The following is a 22,017-nucleotide window of genomic DNA, read 5'->3' on the forward strand; positions in this document are numbered from 1 at the left end:
TCATATATCCTTATCAGTGGTTTACTTTTAAGGGAAAAACGGACAATTTGTAGTCTCACTGCAAATTTTGGCTTTATAGGAGGCCCTGCCTATAGAATCTTATTAAGGTGATTCTGTCCCTTACCTACACCTTTGAGAAAGAAGCCGTTTTCTCAGGTGAGTGAAAGATTGTGCTGATTAATTGTGCCTTATATGATAATAGTAAAGCAGCTGGATTTCAACTTAGAATCTCAGTACAGGTAAGTCTTTGTTAATGTGACTTGCACTAACTGTTTTTAACTTTGGGAGAAACAAAGACAAAAATTAGTCCTAAAGCAGCAAAAACATCCTGGAAATCTGTAAGTCCTGCTAAAATACAAAGGTACTCAGCTCTGTAGAAGGAAAAATATACTCTCAGATGAACAGACTATGTTGTTTAAGCTGAAACAATCATTTTCTATCATCAAGAAAAAAAGAAAACAACTGCTATTAAAAATGATCATTTAATAATGGGAAAGGAGGGGAAAAAGCAGGAAAGTGTTTCTTTTGCAACAAAGATTTTACTACATTTACAGTTCTTTTTAAAAAGATGTTATTTAGTTATTTTACAGAGAGAGAGCACAAGAGAGCACAAACAGGGGTGTCGGGGGGTGGGGGGAGCAGAAGTAGGAGAAGCAGACTCACCATTGAGCAGGGACCCCCAATGCAGGACTCAATCCCAGGACCCTGGGATCATGACCTGAGGCAAAGGCAGATGCTTAACTAGCTGAGCAACCCAGGTTTATAATACAGGTTTGTATTTATTTATAAATACAGCCACCCTGTATTTATAGTTTTTTTTTTGTATTTATAGTTTTAATAGAAAACTGTAAATTAGTGTTTGTGTTCCTCAAAAAACCCACAATTTTTATCAGTTTGATAATACCATGAATTAATATTTGGTAATAATTATGTTGGTTCAATACTGTACATAATGTTAAGCTGATTCAATCATACCTAGTGCCTCAGCTCCTCAGGGTGTTGTGCCCAGTACTAGCACAAGCAGAAGACATGGTTATAGGCACCAAGATGAAAATCCGTGAAACAAAGACTGATTGTTACTCTTAGAGTTGAACATAAACAATCCAATTTAATGTCTTCTGTTCTTCAAAATCACTCTCAATCCATAAATGAGGCTGTTAGCTAAGGCAAGACAAGTAACTATTACTGAATACCTGGTCATACTGTTTTACACAGCAGTTTCAAGACATTTTCAGAAAGTGACTTAATATGTGAAAGATAAAAATTTATCTGGATTTTTTAAATATAAGAATATGGATGTGTAGGCCATTCGGTTAACAAGTGAGCTAACCTATGATTTTATTCTAAAATTACAACTTATTCGAGTTCATTTTTTTATAGTTCAGCTATTATTTTCATTTTATTATTACCTCTACTGTTCTAGACCTGCCTAGAAATGCTGAATGGAAAAGCCCCCACAGAAGTTCACATGCTAGACACAGACAGCTGTTGCCTAATGAAGAGCTCCTGGTAATCATATGGCTTTTATCGTACAAAGTTCAGGGGCTTTTTTTAAGCTCTTAAGTCAAAGGATTAAAATGAAGTTCCTTGATACCAGAAACTCTTTCTTAAGCCCCATAGTTAAAGGACCTGAGAACTAGCTGGCCTTGTGTCAATGCTCTCTCTAGCACTCATCTGCATACTGTCCATCCTACTCAACTGCCTACAAATTAAATAGACAATTTTGCCCAAAATGTTAAGGTAAAGATGTCCCCTTTTCACACAATTAACTATAAATTATTCTGCAAATAAATAATAAATGATAATATTGCTAATGTTGTATTTATGACAAGAGGCGAAGATTTTAGACTTAATGCCTCAAATATTTGAGGTTTTGAAATTGAACTGCAACAATTCTTTATAAGCAATTTCCTCTTCATCAGATTACCTTCTTTAGGTTCATTAAATCCAGATAAACTAATTCTAAGTTATTGCCTTCTTGTAGTTTAAATTTTGGTCTCACCGGCAAAATTATTTTTCTTTTTGTTCATACATTTAAATATCAGGGTAAATTTTTCTGACTACGAATAACTGGGCAAGATCATGCATTTTTTCTTGATGTTTCTCAACTCAGTAAGCATACGCACCTATTATTCTAACTGCATAGCAGCTTTTGTGTTTATATTTTGCATCACAGATGACATGCATAACACACGGTATATTGAAACTACAGATCAGAAAGCTAAACTTTTCCTTTGTGAACACAGAATAGAACTGATCCACTACTGGTCACTTTGCATGAAGAGAATTCCCACAGTGGGAAAAGAAGTGTTCCCTGGACGCTGCAGATGGTGGAGTTAACACTTGGTATGGCTCTCTTATTATAATATGGGACCTACATATAACAGGATGTTTGTTTTCCTTGACAAAGTCGAGGTACTCGAGGAATACGATCAGACACTGATCGAAATATCAAATCATTTTTTAAAGCTGAAATTCCACATAATTCTCCTCTAAATTTCAACTTAAATGAAAAGATTTTTTTCTAGATATGAAAGTATTGAAGGAATTATGATATATATTAATGATTAATACCATGCAATTCACGGTATATTGAACTTTAAAATATAGTGAATTAATGGGTTGTAATCTTGTGTCTCCCAGAGTCATCTATTTTATTACTCAGTTCAAGATCTGAAGAATGCTTTTCAAATTGAAATATTGGGGAAATTTTTGCCATTAATTCAAATCTACTTCGAGAGGATGGACATTTCTATACATGAAAAGTTATTTATTGTCTATCAAATACTTGAAACAAAATGTTCAGGACTATCAGTAACATGTAGAAAGGCATTCAGATGACTAATAACTGTTTACTACTCATAGATATGTATGTATCTTAAATAAGCTTCTAAGATGTTAAGAAGAAAGAGTTTTATCCCATCTGGAAACCAAAATTTTAAAAAATTCACAACATAGCTATACTGAAAGAAAATAAAACCCTATAATAGGCTAACACTGCTTTTTAATTCATGTCTTCATACACTGGTGTATTCTTCCCCAATGCATTTGTTGTCATGGAGATGGAAACTTCAGTTTTCCTAATCCAATCCCATACCTGTCTTTCCTGTGTGTGTGTGTGTGTGTGTGTGTGTGTTTCTTTTGATGTCTCCAATATAGCAAATAATCTGACTCTGTCTATGCAACTTTAGAAGATACGATGTTCCCAAAGGTTCTTGTCAGACTGAATCACCATAGTTGATATAGACTCCCTAAAACCGATAGGCTTTCTGTATACAAATCACAATGGTTTCACAATATCTCAAATAATATACAAATTCTATACACCGGTTTTATATCACAAACACATACATGTATAAAATCGCATCAAAAATATATGTTCAAAAACTACTCAGGGCATAGGGAAAGAACATGATGTTGGAATTTAGACAGAATTCAGTTCAAATCTCAGATTTGTCAGTTGCTAGGTCTTCCATTTTGAATTTTCCTTAAACTGTTCTGGTCTCAATCTCACCCTCTCTAAAACAGGGATGATAGTACTTATATCTTTAGTTTACAAAAAGAATTAAATAATAAAATAAATGTAAGCATTAAACTTTGTGCCTTCACATAGTAGGGGCTCAATAAAAGATAACTACTATTATTTTACATGCATGTAATTGGTGCCAAGCAGCACAAAGAAATTATAATCAAATATTATCACATCTTCAGAAATTAACATGCCAGCATTCATTGGACAAATACATTTTATATTAACACAAAAAACATGTTTGCAAGTTAGTAATTTTTACTATTTTATACTCATGCCCTTAATAAAATGTCTCAGACTTCAATATTTTTATTAGACTGTATCTACCAGATTTTTAAAAAATCAGTTTATCAAATTGAAAACAAAGAATCAAAAAAGAGAGAGTAAAGAAAATCAGTCAATACCTTGAAGGGAAAAACCTCAAGAGTTGGTACAGTTGTGTTATATTAAAAAAATACTTTTACTTCAGAACTGAATTTTATGTTTTCTGACCCAGTGTTTTGTAGAGTCTACCTTTACATAAAAAGATGGAGTCCCTGAGGCCAATATATGTAAAGCCAGCAATTCATGGCCAAAAGTATGCTTAGGAGACCACCACTTTTTCCCAGAACTTTATTCCACAGTAGTAAAGTTTTCTGCATAACCCATATGCTACACATAATCTATGCTCTACTTCCTTTGGTGATGGTTGTAAATCTAAAAAGACTGAAAATGGTAAGTTAGGATAAAATGGCAGCAACCGTGGGGGTGTTACAGAAAATAATTTTACCACATTTGCATAGTGCAGTGTCATTATATTTGTGTTCTGAATTTAAGTTAGAAAATGCTAATTAAAAAAATAAGGCACACCTTGCATAAATGTTCACGAATATTTCTTATAGTTTGTAGTTTCCTAGAATGTCACTTTAGAACAGGTTAAATACAGTATCTAATTACTAACTGCTAAGCTTTATGTTTATAAAACACGATACTTATTTTTTCCACTTGAACAGGCAAAGTGGTCATCTATGTGTAAAATCATGGTGTTTGAGTTAGAACAGATTCACTAGTTCTGTAGAAAATCAACAAAAATCAAATAAAGTATATGAAAAAAATCCTCCAAAGAATGCTATGATTATGTGAAATTCCCTTTCTTGCTCTCTTGAGTGCTGATAAAAACATATGCTGTCTCTAGGAAAAAATCAAGTTTTCCTCTGAACAGAGAAAGAAACTTTCCATTACTCAAGGTTATTCTTAATCTCTCAATAAAATACTGACATGGGCTGAAAATTTTCTTTCATTCTGTAGTCACACAACTTGCAAGCTTTCCCCCAAGATGAGTATCTCAAGTCTGCTTTCTCATATAGTGACTGGGAAAAGACAGGAAGAAACAAAGACTAACAAACAACATTCAAGAAAGGGAAATTCATCTTATAAGATGTCAGTCGACTTTGAGAATTATTTAATAGTTTTACATTTTGAACGTACCACAAAGAGATAATTTTCTCTACTCCATTGTAACCCTGGCCTCAATCAGACATGTTTTGGCTGACAGGTCCATTCTGTGATGATAAACCTCAGCATGTCACCATTACTTCATTTAATAGTTAACAAACAAACTCCTCTGGGAGGAATTTCACAAATGTCTCTTTTCTATATCGTGCACAATATTTTCTTTCTTAAGAACAACTGAATGCTTTGTAATAATCTGTTTTGACAGTAGTTACGTAAAAATACTGTGTTAAATATTTTTAGTCTTGAGAGAGTATGGACATATGGGTACAGTTGTGTGGGTCTTGTCTAATTATATGCATTATACGATTTACCATTGTTGGGGACCATCTTCCATTCATTTAATAATGTTTTTGCAAATTGGCAGATAGCATTTGGGCTAAAATACACACAGGATATTTGCAATGAAAAAGGAAAAAAAAAAAACAACTCCTCTGCCTTTTCTCTCGTGTAGAGCAATTTGTCAAGTAATTAGCCAACCTAATTAAATTTTTGTAGCACTAATCAAACGAATATGCTAAAATTTTCTTTGCACAGCCAGTTTGCTGTCTGCTTGCATTTAACTTGATGGTTTGAAAGGGGCCCTACTCAGTCTGCCACTCCACTTAATAACCTAATTTGCATTTTATATTGGTAAATCAAATTAAGCACCAGTGGCTTTTAGTATGATTGACTGTGGTCAGGCCTGTTCAGATGGGACTTTTTCACAGAAAATTAGGCACATTTTAATATGACTGAGGCTGTGCTTTCTGTGTTCAGCAAACTGCATTCACTCAGCTAATTAAAAGTGCTCCCCCCCCCACCCGCTCCACTCCCCGCATATGATAGATTTACCCAGCTGGTGTGTCCATTTTCTTTTGTACAATTTCTTGATGGAAGTTTTTATTCCTAAATATAATAAGATTGTCGAAGCAACACTTCAAACCAATTTGCATGAAACATATAAACAATACTTTGTTAGAAAACAATAACCTTGAGAGGAGGGTGCATCTGTGTGTAAATACAGGTCCATGTGAAGGCTTGAAGGTTTTAGTTTACCTATTGAGCAAATCTCAAACTTAGACAATTTTCAGTAACTGGTATATTATCAGTAACCAATATGGATGTATCATGCCTCATGCCATGTTAATGAACACTTTCTACTTTGCTCTTGTTGCTGTTTTAAGAAAATTATTCACATTTTTAGGAAGAAAAATGGTATAAATAAGCTTTAAAATCTCCCTCTTACTCAATAAAAGCAAGATTCTTTCTTTAGTCACAGTTAACAATATAGTTTATCCTTAAATGGATATTATTTCCAGTCCACAAATGGGAAAAATGAGACAGAGAGATTAAATGACTTGTCCATTAATACAAGCAGATCTGAGATTTGATTCTCGTTTTCTTGACTTTCAATCTGTGCTCTTTACAATATCCCACAGTCCTTCTGCATGTATTTTAATACCAATCACTTTGTTTCCTAAATGATATTTAGAACACCCCATTAGAAAAATGACAAACTTCTTTGGAATAAAATAATTCTTTGCACTATTTCTCATTATATAGTTTTTATTTACATTAGTAGGATTGTCAAGAAGCTGGTTTTAAATCTCTTTGGTAAAACTTCACTTGCTCCTGCTTTTAACAACAGCAACAACAAAACTGTGTTACACACTAAGGTATATTTGTTGTAAGAGAACACTTAAAACCTTGAGGAAACCAATGGTCTAAATGCCACATTAACTCAAATCTTCAGCAAATGAGTAAAAAATCTTCCTCACCACATTTGTAGAATAGTCTTTAGTTTAGGACTTCTTTCTGGTCAACTATACAGCCATCAGAAGCTTTGGAAAGAGATGGAAGAATGATTCTTAACACACAAAGTGTTAAGATGAGAGAACAAAATTATGTCTGGAAACCTAAAGAAAAATGTGCTACACCATCTTACCTAACCTTGGACTCAGACTTTTCCTTACAAGTTCAAAATAAGTACACTGATGAATACCGTGGCTCCAACTATCTTAAAACTGATCAGTAAGATAATTCCTTAATTAAAGAGACAATTAAGATTATGAAAGAGATGAAGTCAAACATGGCAATCACTAGGGACACACTTGGGTTTTCTATTTTAATTAAGGTAATAGTGCACATATTCTGAAACCTCAGTTCAGTCCATTTAAAAAAAAAGTCATAATTCTGAAAGAAAATGCAAGAAATTATGTGATGGTAGTGCTTGGCTTAAAGGAAGGCCAAATTCAAACTTCTAAGTTGCTCACATCTACAGAAGTATCACTTTGAAAAGTTGTATCTAAAGGCTCTATGTCCCATGCCTCACAGCAGAAGCTGCTGTTACTGATCTTCTGGAGTAATAAATCTGAGGACTTCCTCTATTTTCCTCTCTATGAGCTACAGAGCTCTCATTGCTTTTTTTTTTTACTTTCTATGAACACTGTATTCATTTCTTTTAGCATCTTCATTTATGGATCTTCTTTTTCAGTCCAACATCCGTTTAAAATGTTCAGACCAAAATTGTATATACCACTCTTACTATTTCTGAGCATGAAAATCTTATTGACATCATATTTTATGTCAGAAACACATTAAGTGGTAATATCATTATTATGATATAGCAATCGAATGTCACTTTTTTCTCTAACTAGGACTGCACACTTTTGTGTTCTATTGCCAAGAACTTACGGATGCATCCAAACATACTGAGGATTAACCAACTTTAGCGCAAGCAATCATCCATGTTTAAGGATCATTACACATACTATTATTCTTTCTCTAGATTGTTAACATGAAATTGCACTTTTCATGTAAAAAGTCACTCATTAGCTATATAAGCTTATTAATTCCTTCCATTCCTTCATCAAAGATTCCTATATATGTACAGTTATAGTTTTTATATCTATAGAGTTGAGTTTAAATGAGATGAGATAATATACATTAAGGTAGATGATATCTACAAATGGTCACATTTTTTATGACTTTGAGGTGTTGGCAATGGGAAGATTAGATTGAGAAGTATCCAGCAGTCAAAAGAGATTGACGATTCAACTGGATAATACTCCGATAAGAGAATGTCATCCCAAAGATTAACAACAACAACAACAAAATCCATCACAGTTTCCAGAGAAAACTTGCCCACTGATTTTGGTTTTACAAATTTGCAGTCATTTTTTTATCCCTTTGTCTTCTAAACTATTAAACTACTTAGTATCTTAGTATTTGCCTACCATAGATCAGGCACTGTGTTCAATTGTTTTGGCATGAATTACTTAGAACTTACTTTCTAGAATTTTCATGTTTCACAGTATCCAAAAGCATGCAAACCTGGGAGATTTTTTTAAAAGATTTTATTTATTTATTCATTAGAGACACAGAGAGAGAGAGAGGCAGAGGCATAGAGGGAGAAGCAGGCTCCACACAGGGAGTCCGATGCAGGATTCGATCCTGGATCCCCAGGATCATGACCTGAGTCAGAGGCAGATGCTCAACCACTGAACCACTTAGATGCCCCAATCCTGGGAAATTTTAGTTCCCCAATATTACAATGCACCAAAGTTTATTTGAAAGAGCACATGAAATCCTAAGATTTTTCTGAATTTTTAATTTTGAAATAATATATTCACAGGGAGTAGCAAAAATAGTACAAGAGAGATCCTGTGTATCATTCACACAGTTTCCCTGATTTAACGTATCTTTTAATTTTATTTAAGTACAGTAAGTACAATATCTAACCAGGAAATTGACAATGGAACATTTAGTATCTATGGCTCTATTCATTTCAATACATGCCTAGATTCCTGTAACCACCACCATGATCAAGGTATAGGACCATGTCATCACCATGAAGATGTCCCTCATCTGTAAAGATGTTCCTGACCTGTAAAGATGACCCATTTACAGTCACATAGCCAGGGTAATACTCACTTCATAAAACAAATTTGAAAGTGTTTTCTCCATTCTCATGTTCTGGAAAAAAAAATGTGTAGAATTGATGTTAATTCTTCTTTAAATGTTTGGTAGATTTCTACAGTGAAACTATCTATGTAGGCCTGGGATTTCTTTTTCATGAGTTCTTAAATGATGAGTTTAATTATGTTAATAGTTACAGGGTCATTCAAATATGAATGATCTAATTCATATGGTGTCGATTGTGATAGTTTGTGTATTCTGAGGAATTGGCCCATTTCATGTAACCTGTGAAATTTATGTGTGTAGTTATTCATAGTACCCTCTTATTATCCTTTTTATATCAACACAGTCTGTAGTGATAACTCTTGTTTCCTAATACTGGTGATTGGAGTCCTCTCTTTCCTTTATCAGTAATGCTAGATATATTAGTCAGAACTCTCCAAACAAACAGAACCAACAGGATGTGTAAATATAGAAAGGGGTTTGTTTGTTTGTTTCTTTGTTCAAGAAACTGGCTCACACGATTGTGGATGGTGGCAAGACCAAAACCTCTAGGGAAGGCTACAGGCTAGAGGCAAATGTCGACATTGGAGTCTTGAGTCTGAAGGCCGTCTGGTGGCAGAGTTCCTTCTTTCTTGGGGATCTCAGTCTTTTTTCTTAAGACCTGCAACTGACTGAACAAGGCTCACGCATAGTGTGGAGAATAACTGCCTTATTTGAAGTCTACTGATTTAAATGTTAATCATATCTGAAAAATGCCTTCAGAGCAACATCTAGAGTAGCTTTTTACTGAAAACAAGCACTAGGGCTTAACCAAGATGACGTATAAAATTATCTGTCTCCTTAAATGTTTGTCAGTTTCATTGATCTTTTTAAAGAATCCATTTTGTTGCATCAGTTTGATTTTTCATTTCTTTGATTTTCTCTATTGTTTTCAATTTCATTGCTTTATACTTGTATCTTTACTATTTGATTTATTTATTTTTATTTTTTTTGCTTTAGGCATATTTTGCCCTTATTTTTCTACTTTCCTGAGGTGGGAGTTTAGATTATTGATTTATAAATTCTCTCTTTTCTAATTGAAGCATTTCCTGCTATAAAGTTCTCTTACAACTGCTTTAATAATGTCCAGAAAATTGATATATATTATATTTTCATTGTCATTAAGTTAACTGTAATTTTTTATTTCCTCTTTGACCCACAGATTATTTAGAAACATATTATTTATTTTTCAAGTATCTGGAGATTTTCTTTTTATGTTTCTTTTTAAATTTTTATTTTTATTCCATTGTGATTAGAGAACACATTGTATAATTTTAATCTTTAAATTTGTTGAGCTTTGTTTTATGAATCAGCATATGGTGTACGTTGGTATATGTTCCATGGGTCCTAAAAGAGAGTTGTTCTGCTTTTTTTGGTGGAGTGTTCTGTAAATGTTGATTAGATTCTGCCAATTGATGATGTGACTGAGTTCTACACTTCACAAATTTTCTCTCTGGTTGTACAATCAATTATTCAAAGAAGAATGTTGAAGTCTCTAACCATGATTGTGAACTGGTCAGTTTCCTCTTTCAGTTCCATCAGTTTTTGCTTCTTATTTTGCAGTTCTGTTGCTTGGTTCATCACATTTGGAAGGCTGTATTTTCTTGATCGATTTACTCTTTAACATTATGTAATATTTGGCTCTGGCTCTGGTATTTTTCTTTGCTTTGAAGCTCACTTTGCCTGATATTACTATAGCTGGTCCTGGTTTCTTTGATTAGTGTTTACATTGTATTCTATTTTTTCCATGCTTTTACTTTCAATCTACCTATGCCAATATACTCGAAGTGAGTCTCTTGTAGATAACATGGAGCCGGATGATGTTTTTCTTAGCTTTTCTTAGTCTGTCTTTTAATTTACACTGAATGAAATTATTAATATATTAGGGCGTAAGCCTGTCATTTTATTTTTTGTTTTCTGTTTTTCTCTCTTTTAAAAATTTCTGGGGTTTTTTTTTTTCTGCCTTCCTATGGGATACTTGAAAACCCCCCCCTTTTTTTTTTAAAGATTTATTTATTCATGAGGGACACACAGAGAGAGAGGCAGAGATATAGGCAGAGGCTTCCTGCATGGAGTCGGATGTGGGACTCAATCCCAGATCCCGGGGTCATGTCTTGAGCTGAACGCAGATGCTCAACCACTGAGCCACTCAGGTGTCCCTGAAAAATCTATTAGAATTTTATTTTGACTTATATATAATGTTTTTGTCTTTATATAGCTTTTTTAGTGGCTGAGAGACACATATACACAGTATGTATATACCCTGCCTATATTGAAAACCATGTCTGCCAGAGTTACAATTTTATTTCAACTTTCCAATATAATTTCAAAAATTCAAGGAGAAAAGGAAAGTCAATCGTATTTATGCATATTTTAACTCTTTATTCTTTATCTTCTCTTCTTCTTTATGTTCCAAATTCATCCCTAGATCATTTCCTTTCTACTTAGTAAACCTCCTTTTATTCATTCTTTTAGGCTACATTTGATTTGCTGGCTACAAATTCTTTTAGTTTTATTTTATCTGAGATTATTCGATTTTCTTTAATTCTTAAAGGATATTTTCCTTGTATATAAAGTCTGGGTTGACAGTTATTTTCTTTCAATGCTTCAAAAATATTGTACCAGTTCCTTTAGGCCTAATGGTTTCTGATGAGAATCTTCTGTCATTCAAGTTATTTTCCCCTTGTAGGTAAGGTGTTTTTCTCACTACTTTCAAGGTATTTCCTATTGCACTAATTTTCAGAAGTTTAATTATAATCTATCTTGGCATGAATTACTTTTTATCCTGTTTGGTGTTTGCTTGGATTCTTGGATCTATGGATTTTTGTCTTTTGACAAATTTGAGAACATTTTACAAGAACATATTTGCAAGCTTTTCAGTGCCACCATTCTTCTCTTCTAAAGGACTGTAAAGACAAGAATCTTAGATGTGAGCAATAGTTCCATAGATCACTAAGATTCTATTATTTTTTTCCAATATGTTTTCTCTCTGATTAGATTGAACAATTTCTATTGCTCTAGCTTCAAGTTTATTTGCTCTTTCTTCTGCTCTTTGCATTCTGTGATTTAGTTCATACATTGAGCTTTTTATTTCAGTGACTGTATTTCTTGGCTCTAAATTTTCCATTTAGTTTTTTATATTTCTTATTTCTTTGTTTTATATTTCTTATTTCATTCATTTCAAGCGTATACTTAATTTTTAAGAAAAGATTATATTTATTTATTTACTTATTTACTTATTTATTCGAGAGAGAGCATGATGAGAGGGAGGGGCAGAGGGAGAAGCAGTCTCCCCAATTAGCAGAGAGTCCCACACAGGGCTCAATCCCAGGATCCTGGGATCATGGCCTGAGCTGAAGGCAGACACTTCACCAACTGAGCCACCCAGATGCCCCTCCTAAATGTTTAAGTGAAGCATTTTTATGATGGCTACTTTTAAATCCTTTTCAGATAATTCTAACTTTTGTTTCACCTCAGCATAGAGATCTATTAATTGTTTCTTTTTTCTCTTTTGAGTGATTTTTTGTTGTTGTTGTTAAAATCTGACATTTGGGGTATGTTATGAACATTTCAATCTTATTCAATTTTTTTTTTCTTTTTTAGGCATCCTCTGACAACACTCTGGTGGAGAAAGTGGGGAATGCCAGTAGGTTATTACTAAGTGGGTATAAAAGTCCAGGTCTCTTGCTCAGCCTCCATTGACACATTGGCAGGAGAGGGGGCCTGCTAATTGTTACTGGGTAGGTATAAGAATTCTGGTTCCTCATGTGGCCTCCACTGACACCATGGAAGAATGACCTCATAACCTCTGAAGAGTAGTAAAAGTTCAGACCTCCAATAGGGCTCATCTAACACAAGCAGTGAGGCAGGAGTGTGGTTCCTCGTTATCTTTAGTTTAAGGTGGAAACCCAAGTCTAGAAAACCCTATGTGGTCTCTGTTCATACCACAAACCATGTTTGTTTGTAAAGAAAGGGAAAAGTCTAGTCCTGAACTAAATAATTTTTCATATTTCTGGATGATAACTGCCAATTGTAAGCAAAAACAAACAAACAAACACTTGAAAATTCTTACCTTTTGCTCTGTTGCTTATTCCCTGGCACTCCCATTCATTCTTTTAAGGTCTGTTGCTCTTAACAGAGCTTTACAAATGTGAACTATATGACTAATTGTGGAATAGAAAAGCTACATAGCTTGTAAAGGAATTTTAGGTAATAGCCAGTATGTGGAGAAAATACTTAGAAGGGCAGAGTCTTCCTTAATCCTCTGATATCCTCCCCTATAGGGAAACAATTCCAGTAGAGGAATCATTTTATTTGATATATGATAGTTTAGTCAATGTGTATTATTTAAATATCTTTTACATTTTTTAAAACCAGGAATTCTTATGTGAATATTTCAAAGTTGCAAAATTATGAGTTAATTATATCAAGAATTTACTGTCTAACTAAAAAATAAGTATATTTCAGAGTAGTATAATAAAACAAGAGACACAACAACAAGAGGCAGAGAATAACCAAGAAACAGACAAAAATAAGGTAGATAAGGCAGATCTGTCAATCCAAGGAATCACAGATCTGAGAAATGTAAATATCATGTGAATTGGTAGAGTTAGAGTATCACAGAGGAAAAGGTAAGAGTCTCCGATTTCATGAAGAATGAAATATGAAGGCCTTGTTTATGTTGTTTTATTTGCTCAACAGAAACACAATCATTTTTGGTCTACTTGAGATTCTTCTATTTTATTATTTTTTCTTCTTCATTAACAAAACTCACTCCCATTCTATACACATTCTATTTTTATTTACTATATGTATTTAATAATGCATATATTATTAAATAATGTAATGCAGTTTTGTACATGTATATATTTTAATTTCATATATGATGTGAGGCTATAAATGTTCTATTTTTATGCTTTTTCACCCAATATTTGAGGATCTATTCATTTTACTGTATGTCTAGTTCATTGATTGTAACTCCATCATAATACCACATCGTTTTTATCTACCTTATTTTTGCTTATCCATTTCCATAGCGATAGACCGTAGTTTGGTTCTCTGTGTTCTTGCTACCACACACCCCCCACACACACACAAAGGCAACAATAGGCTATGCAAAAATTTCTCTGTAAATACTCAGTAGGAGAATCTTTAGATAATAGATTATATGTATATTTAATTTCATCAAAACAGGCAAAATATATCTCATGAAGAATTATACCAGTTTACATTGTCACAGGCAATGGTTAAGGAATTGTCTTTTCTTACATTCTGGGCAATATAGGCACTGTCTAAATTTCAATAATTGGAGGCATATAAATACCTAATTGTTGGGATCCCTGGGTGGCGCAGTGGTTTGGCACCTGCCTTTGGCCCAGGGCGCGATCCTGGAGACCCGGGATGGAATCCCACGTCGGGCTCCCGGTGCATGGAGCCTGCTTCTCTCTCTGCCTCTCTCTCTCTCACTGTGTGCCTATCACAAATAAAATAAAATTAAAAAAATAAATAAATAAATACCTAATTGTTGTGTTAATTTACATTTATTGGATTAGTTATGAGATTAATCATCTTTTAACATATTTGTGAGTCATTTAAATTTCTTCCTTCTTCTTTGTCAATTTTTATACTGTTTCTTGTTTGCTTTTCTTACCGACTTGCATGAGTTGTATTTTAGATATTAAATCTTTGTCATTTTCAGAATAATACCTGGTACAATTTTAGATCAATATCAACCTCTACTCATGTTCTCAAAGCTTACCATTTTTTAATAAAAGTCCTTAATTAATGTGCTCAATCCTTCATTCTTGCTTTATAGTATGTCTTTTGATTTAAGGAATCCTTCATTACAAATTTTTAATTTCATTCTCGTTTTACTTTTCACATTTATGTTTTTAATTTACTTAAGTATGCCTTTTTATATGTTCAACAAATTTATTTTTCCTGTACAATGAGCTAGCTATCTCCAAATCATTATATTTGCTGCTTCAAATAAACATTTTAATGGCCCCTAAAATATAAAAATAGACAATTATGGAATAATTTAGGAACCAGAAGAAAACTAACATAAAAGGATAATTGTAGCAAAGAGGAGTATATAGTTTATAATATCATTATATCTTATTTTGAAATGACAAAAGCAAGTTCAAAAACAAAAATGAGTTTTAAATTATAAAAATGACAAAATCATAAATGACAAAATGTAAGGTGAAGTTCAAATTTGGATGATTCAAGCAAAAGTTTTGTTTTTTAAAAAAATATCTACTATCCGTATGTTTTGCATTTAAGAGGTGAATTTGGGACTTTGTTTACTGAGATAATTACTTTGATTCTTTATTTTATTTACTTATTTGGATCCAGACTCAAGAGAAGAGATTTTTATATATCTATTTGGATAAATTCTCTAATATTTAAACTCATTAGCTGAAGCTTAACATTTTACTTTGAGCTCAATTCCCAAGCATATTTTAGCCCCACTAGTGGATAGAACAAGTCTCAAAGGCACAAAGTTCATAAGAATCAGATATTTTAAATAATATAATCTAACTCTATGCATTATTAGAAAGGAGACTAGGGTAATTCCACATGTAATCAGGGTTTGATTTATTTATTTATTTATTTATTTATTTATTTATTTATTTAAGACACACACACAGAGAGAGAGAGAGAGAGAGAGAGGCAGAGACACAGACAGAGGGAGAAGCAGGCTCCATGCAGGGAGCCTGACATGGGACCCCATCCCTGGTCTCCAGGATCAGACCCTGGACTGAAGGCGGCGCTAAACCGCTGAGCCACTTGGGCTGCCCATGTAATCAGGCTTTTAAAAAGATTTTATCTGAAAATATACCGAAATGAGAAAAAAGTATATTGCCTCAATTATCTGAATAATTGTCTCTATTTTCCTCTTCCCTTTGATAGTTTAGACTTGTCCTAACACAACAGAATAAATTTATGACAATCGAATTTTGAGCAAAAGGCAGGATTTAAGAGATATGAAAATGTCATTAATTGAAATACTGCAATCCCCAAAGAGCTAAATCTTTTCAGAGACTGCATTTTTTTTCCTTCCATGACATAAATACAACAAATTTATTTCACTGCTTTGTGTAGGAAAAAATTCTTTCTCGATTTCAAAGTAAGTGCAATCTAGTGCTTCATAAAGTCACCTGGAGTGTTGTCAATTAATTAATTAAATGTCTTTCCATCATGGGATATAGTGGAGAAATCATGATATAAAAATTACCCTAGGCACAAATAATTCGCTTGCCTGACTTTGGAGTTTACTTGGTGGTTAATAATGATTTGACCATATTGTGTGGTCCTAGCTTAAAACTGTGTTTTGTTCTTGTTTTACATTAATAATTTCTTAGTGAAAAAATGGAATTATTTCAATTTGTTAACTAGTTTTGTGAAGCTATTATAATATTTGCTAAATGGTTAGTATATGAAAACACATTAATAAAGGGAGAAAGAAAAGGTCTCCCTCAACAGACTTTACAATCTAATGGTAGACCCATACAGAAATAGTGGAATAGAATGAGCAAAAGTGATGGTAAAGATCATTGCTAAAATCATGTTTGGAATTAGCCACGTGGGAGCTGTGAATTTGTGTTACATTTGTGTAAAATTTGTGTTGCAGTATAACTATTAAAACAGTCATAGCTGGATGGTGGATGTTAGAGGGTGTAACCTTAGTTAGGCAATGAGACTATGAAAGTCCAGTAAAAAGGCCATATTTAAATTTTGTTGTATCAGCAAAGTTCATGGTTGAGTGCCCTACTGCTTCTAGAAACAAAAGACAAAAATAAATAAATAAAAGTAAAATAAACAACAACAAAAAAGGATTAAATGTATAATTATCTGTGTGCATGGGAGAAATGTTCTACCCAATTCTGGTATTTCCAGCAGGAGGAAAACTCAATAGAAATATAAGACCTTAAGAAATGCCCACTACACAAGAAGTTATTTATAATTGACTCCTAGAAGAGATAGTTGGGTTGGATCCTACTCATTTAATTCCTGTGACATTGTGAGCCTCAGACACGAACTGTGATTTTACTTGCAGTCTCTCTAGATTTCAAATCCTATCTCTCCCTACCAATGGAGAATATATTCTCATATTGAGCAATCTCTTTTGAGTTGTAAGTAAGTATTCCTCAGGATAGATAATTTCCACATTGGGAACTACAAAAATGCAGTCCACCTTAGTGATTCTAAGTCTAAACAGGCTGCATTCCCATCCCATGCCTTTGGAGATTGTTGTTAAAACAAGATTGATTGCATTAAAGTGACCTTGTCAAGTTCATAAATGTGTCATAAGGGGAATGAGTAAATCCAATAACTATGGATTAAGGTACATGTAAGTGGAAACTTTCTAAGAAAACTTGATTATAATGTTATACATTATACATAAGTCTATCTATGCTCACTACATCTTTTAGATGTAATTTTTAATGATATTGCCAAATGTTTATGATAGGGCTCTCTGACATTCTACAACTATACTATTTCTGCTAGTCTTGACATTCCAGAACATTTCTTCTACTACATAGTAGGACATATTTACGATTTTCTAAAGCCATGTAAAACTAAAGGCTCTGTGCTCACAATTGACCCCTTCTATTAATCCCCAGTAACAAACTACCCTCCTCAAGGTAAATACTTTCCTGAAAGCAAAATATGCATACTGGCAGCCCACAGTTCACATGTGGTACTGCTGGCCAGCAAGCCCAGCTGGCAACAATCTGTGGAGCTGAGTCATAACTAATCCATTTTTATATAACACCTGCCCACTGGTTTTCTACCTTCCCCCTATTTTGGATTACATTATGTCCCTCCCAAAAGATATGTTCAAGTCTTAACCACTAGTACCTGTGAACTTGACTTTATTTGGAAATAAAATATTTGCAGATGAAATCAGGTTAAAAGGAGATCATACTGGATTAGTATGACCTAATTCCAATGACTTGTGTCTAAAAACAGAGAGGTTTGAAGATGCAGAAATATGCAGAGGAAAGAAGGCCTAGTGACAATGGAGATAGAGGTTAGAGTGATACAGCTAACAAGCCAAGGAACAGCAAGGTTTGCTGATCGCCACCAGAAGCTAAGAAAAAGCAAAGAGTTTATTCTTCCTTAGAGACTTCAGAGGAGGAGTATGGCCTGTGGTGGGGAGAGAAGAAACCATCTTTAATCCAAACGAGGATCTAACCTGAGTGAAGGCTGGATTGCAAGTTTTGCAAGGCTCAGTTGACATCTGATTTTTCCTTGGACCTGGCATTCCTTCCAGGACCCAATTCCTGGTAGGGCCAGAGTGCCAATTTTTGCCTTCTCAGCATTGAATGGCTATGAAAATTTCTCTGTTTTTTAGAGATCTGAAGATTATTTTTATTAAGCCTCTTACCCTGTGGAGTTTCAGAATTCAACAAACTTCTTGAAAAAGAAATCAGCCAGGTACTTAAGACCTTTTAAATACCCCCACTTCTTTTAAAAGCTATTTCATCTGCACATCTGTTTTCTCCAACAGGCTTCTTTGTCCCTCAAAGTATCTCTTTTGTCTAAATAAAGCCTGAATTTTCACTTTCTTGCCTAGGCTTCAGAGAAGCAAGTAGCTTCCCCCCACTGGCCCCCTTCCAAGGAGAGGTAGTTATAAATTGTCAGCTCATGTCTGATGTCTCCTCTCACTGGAATATTATCTCTCTAACCCTTGTTTTGCTTTAGCAGTTCTCTTATACCTTTAAATATATGATTTTTATATTGTATCCAGTATTTCTAGTTGTTCTTTTTTTTTTTTTTTTTTGAAAATTTAAGGTATTTATTCATGAGAGACACACAGAGAGAGGCAGAGACATAGACAGAGGGAGAAGCAGGCTTCTCACAAGGAGCCCACCAGACTCGATCCCTGGACCCGGGATCACATCCTGAGCCTAGGGCAGATGCTCAATCGCTGAGCCACTCAGGTGTCCACAGTATTTCTACTTGTTCTTGATGGCACTGTTCATCTGAAGCAAATGACTCCATCCTACTCAGAAGTTTCCTATTCCTATAGCTTTGCTTATCAACTTCTAGAAATAACTCTCAGATTTTTATCTCCAGTCCTGAGGGTCCTTTACATATTTTAATGACTTCACTTATTCCTCATTAACTCAAATATGCATCAAGGACTTATTATGTACCTATATTACTTCTTTCTTAAATATCAAAACCTAATTTATTAACTCCCAACACCTCCTTGAGATACTAGGCACAACCTCCCATCCGAGCAGTTACCAAGTCAATTAATCCATTACAGTAGGTCTTAAGTGCATTTCCTTTCTTTCAGATATCATTCTCAGTGCTCCTACCTCAGTTCTAGTTCTTATACTATCTTTCCTGGATGAGCCAGTCTTGCCTTCTTTATTGTATCCTATAAAAGAACACACATGTGATCACATCATTTGCTTGCTAAGTAGCATTCAGTGAATTGGATTTCAGAGAATGAAATCCAAATTCATTACTCTGGTTACTACTAGAGTCCTCTACTATGTCCCTAATACCCTCCCTGACCTGGAGAACTCCAGGTTTCCACATTCTGTCTTCTACTTTGTCACCTTGAAGCCTCTGAAGTCTTGCCATTGTCTCTGCCAAAGTCCTCTTCAACTCTTAACATCCTCTATGCTCGGTCCTGAGCCAGACCAATACTCTTTATTCTATAAAACTTTAAAAGATTTATGCCCAGCATATTGTGGTCACTATCTTTTCTGAACTGCTATAATATTTTGTTTATATTTCGTCATGATGTTCCCTATTCTGGACTTCAAAAACAAACTGAGTATTTTCTTTTTTTTATTAATTTTTTAAATTTAAATTCAATTTGCCAACATATAGTCTATCACCCAGTGCTCATCTCATCAATCATCATATGGTTTCATTCACACGAGCTGAGTATTTTCAATAAAAAAGTGTGCTTTTCTCTTTTATTAGAAAACTTAAAACTTGAGCAAATAATTATTTGTTCAGCTCCCTCTATCAGCCTGGCCCTTTGCTCTTCCCCTGTGATTCAGAACAAAATTATCCGCTGATCTCTAAAGAGGAATATAGATTATTGCAGTTTTATTTTAATAATCATTAAGTTTGATCTTGATTTCCTAGATCCAAATGGTTTCAACACATGAGAGCTAGGCAATGTCCTCAATATTCTCTAATATGGTTTCTGCTAAAAATATCAGTCAATTCTACCTTTTGTAAAGACATCCTACTAGATTTCTTACCCAATATTGGACTTACACATACCAAACACTCATAAGTCTTTCCCCCTACTTGTCTAGGCACATTCCAAATTAGGATCTTTTATCTGCACTGGTTTCTTATACATCATTACTTCTTTTCATCCTCCTTAGATAAGCGTTGTTTAGGTCATTATTTCTGCTCTGAAGTAATTTCTGTGCCAACCTATTTGAGCCATTATTTTGCTGCTTCTTATAAAAGATATTATGGGTTATTTATGAGTGTTTTACAAACCCATAGCTTACATATAGAGAATTTATCTACTACCAAAAAAAGCACATTCATTAAAATAAGCTTGTAGCGAGTGAAGGGCAGTATTTACACACCTGGTTTTTAGCATAAATACCAGAGTTCAAAAGATATATTTGAATTTAATGTATGTCAAAGTATTGAGTTTATTAGTTATTTAACTTGACTTTCAGAAAAAAAAATATATTTGTCTGCTAAGGAATCATTAGTGTGCTTTTCCCTACTTCTATTTGTCCTTTCTATATAGATTTGATTTTTAGAAAGATACAGAGAGAATTGGGAGAAGGTGTGCAGATTAATGCAAATTCAATCTCTATATCTTTTTATATGCATGTATGACTCTAGTAAAATCTACTGAGCCATTACTAAGCATCAAGGACTGCACTAGGCAAGATGAAAATGCTACCATCCCTGTCTTCTAGGTGCTTGCTATGTATTTGGAGGAAGAATCACATAAAGTATGTTTTCAAAGACAGAGATACAGATGATTTGAAATATGTAGGAAAAATACCTGATAGTCTATAGAGATAGAATAGGAGGACTCCAGAATGGTCTTAGATGAGAAGATTGCTTAACTCAAGGCTAATGCATTAGTGGTTCTCCAGAGACAGAGAACCAATAGGAGAATTGATGGATGGATGGATGGATGGATGGATGGATGGATGGATGGATGGATAGATGATAGATAGATAGATAGATGATAGATAAATAGATGAAAGATAGATGATGATAGATAGATAGATAGATAGATAGATAGATAATATAATAAATAAACTTATTACCAGAAATTCACTCATGTGGTTATGGAAGCTAAGTCTCAGGATCTATAGTCAACAAGCTGGACACCCAGAAGAGCAGATGGTATACTTCTAGTCTAAATCCAAAGGTCTAAGAAGATAGAGAGTTGATGGTGTAAGTTCTAGTCTAAGTTCAACAGCAGGAGAAGACCTCTGTTCCAGCTTGAGGATAGATAGTCAAACAGAGAAAAGACAACCAGGCAGAAAAAGAGCATATTATTTCCTTTAATACATCCCTGTTTTTATTTTCTTCAATTTTTAAATAATTCCAGTTAGTTAACATCCAATGTAGTATTAGTTTCAGGTGTACAGTATAATGATTCAACACTTCCATAGATCGCCCAGTGCTCATCAGAACAAATGAGCTCCTTAATCCCCATCACCTGTTTAACCCATTCCTCCCACTCCCTCCCCTCTGATAATCATCAGTTAAGAGTCTGACTCTTGGTTTGCCTCTCTCTCTCTTTTTCCCCTTTGCTTGTTTGTTTTGTTTTTTAAATTCCACATAGGAGTGAAATCATACAGCTTTTGTCTTTCTCTGACTTATTTTGCTTAGTATAATATTCTCTAGCTCTGTCCACATTGTTGCAAATGGCAAGATTTCACTCTTTTTTATAGCTGAATAATATTCCATTATGGATATATATATATCCATCATATGTTCTTTATTCATTCATCAGTTGATGGACACTTGGGCTGTTTCCATAATTTGACTATTGTAGATAATGCTGATATAAACATTGAGGTGCA

The 22,017-nt window shown here is 34.0% G+C and overlaps 1 long non-coding RNA gene across 1 annotated transcript; it reads right to left on the bottom strand.

The window, feature by feature from the left end:
- Positions 1–981: 981 nt before the first annotated feature.
- Positions 982–21,424, bottom strand: LOC144311920 (uncharacterized). Its single transcript, XR_013377396.1, has 4 exons — positions 21,253–21,424; positions 14,286–14,435; positions 8,936–8,977; positions 982–1,161 (listed from the first exon to the last, which is right to left on the bottom strand). It is a non-coding gene; the product is annotated as an uncharacterized LOC144311920 (long non-coding RNA).
- Positions 21,425–22,017: the final 593 nt, after the last annotated feature.

This window comes from Canis aureus, chromosome 4 (genome assembly GCF_053574225.1).
Source record: "Canis aureus isolate CA01 chromosome 4, VMU_Caureus_v.1.0, whole genome shotgun sequence".
Taxonomy (NCBI): Eukaryota; Metazoa; Chordata; class Mammalia; order Carnivora; family Canidae; genus Canis; species Canis aureus.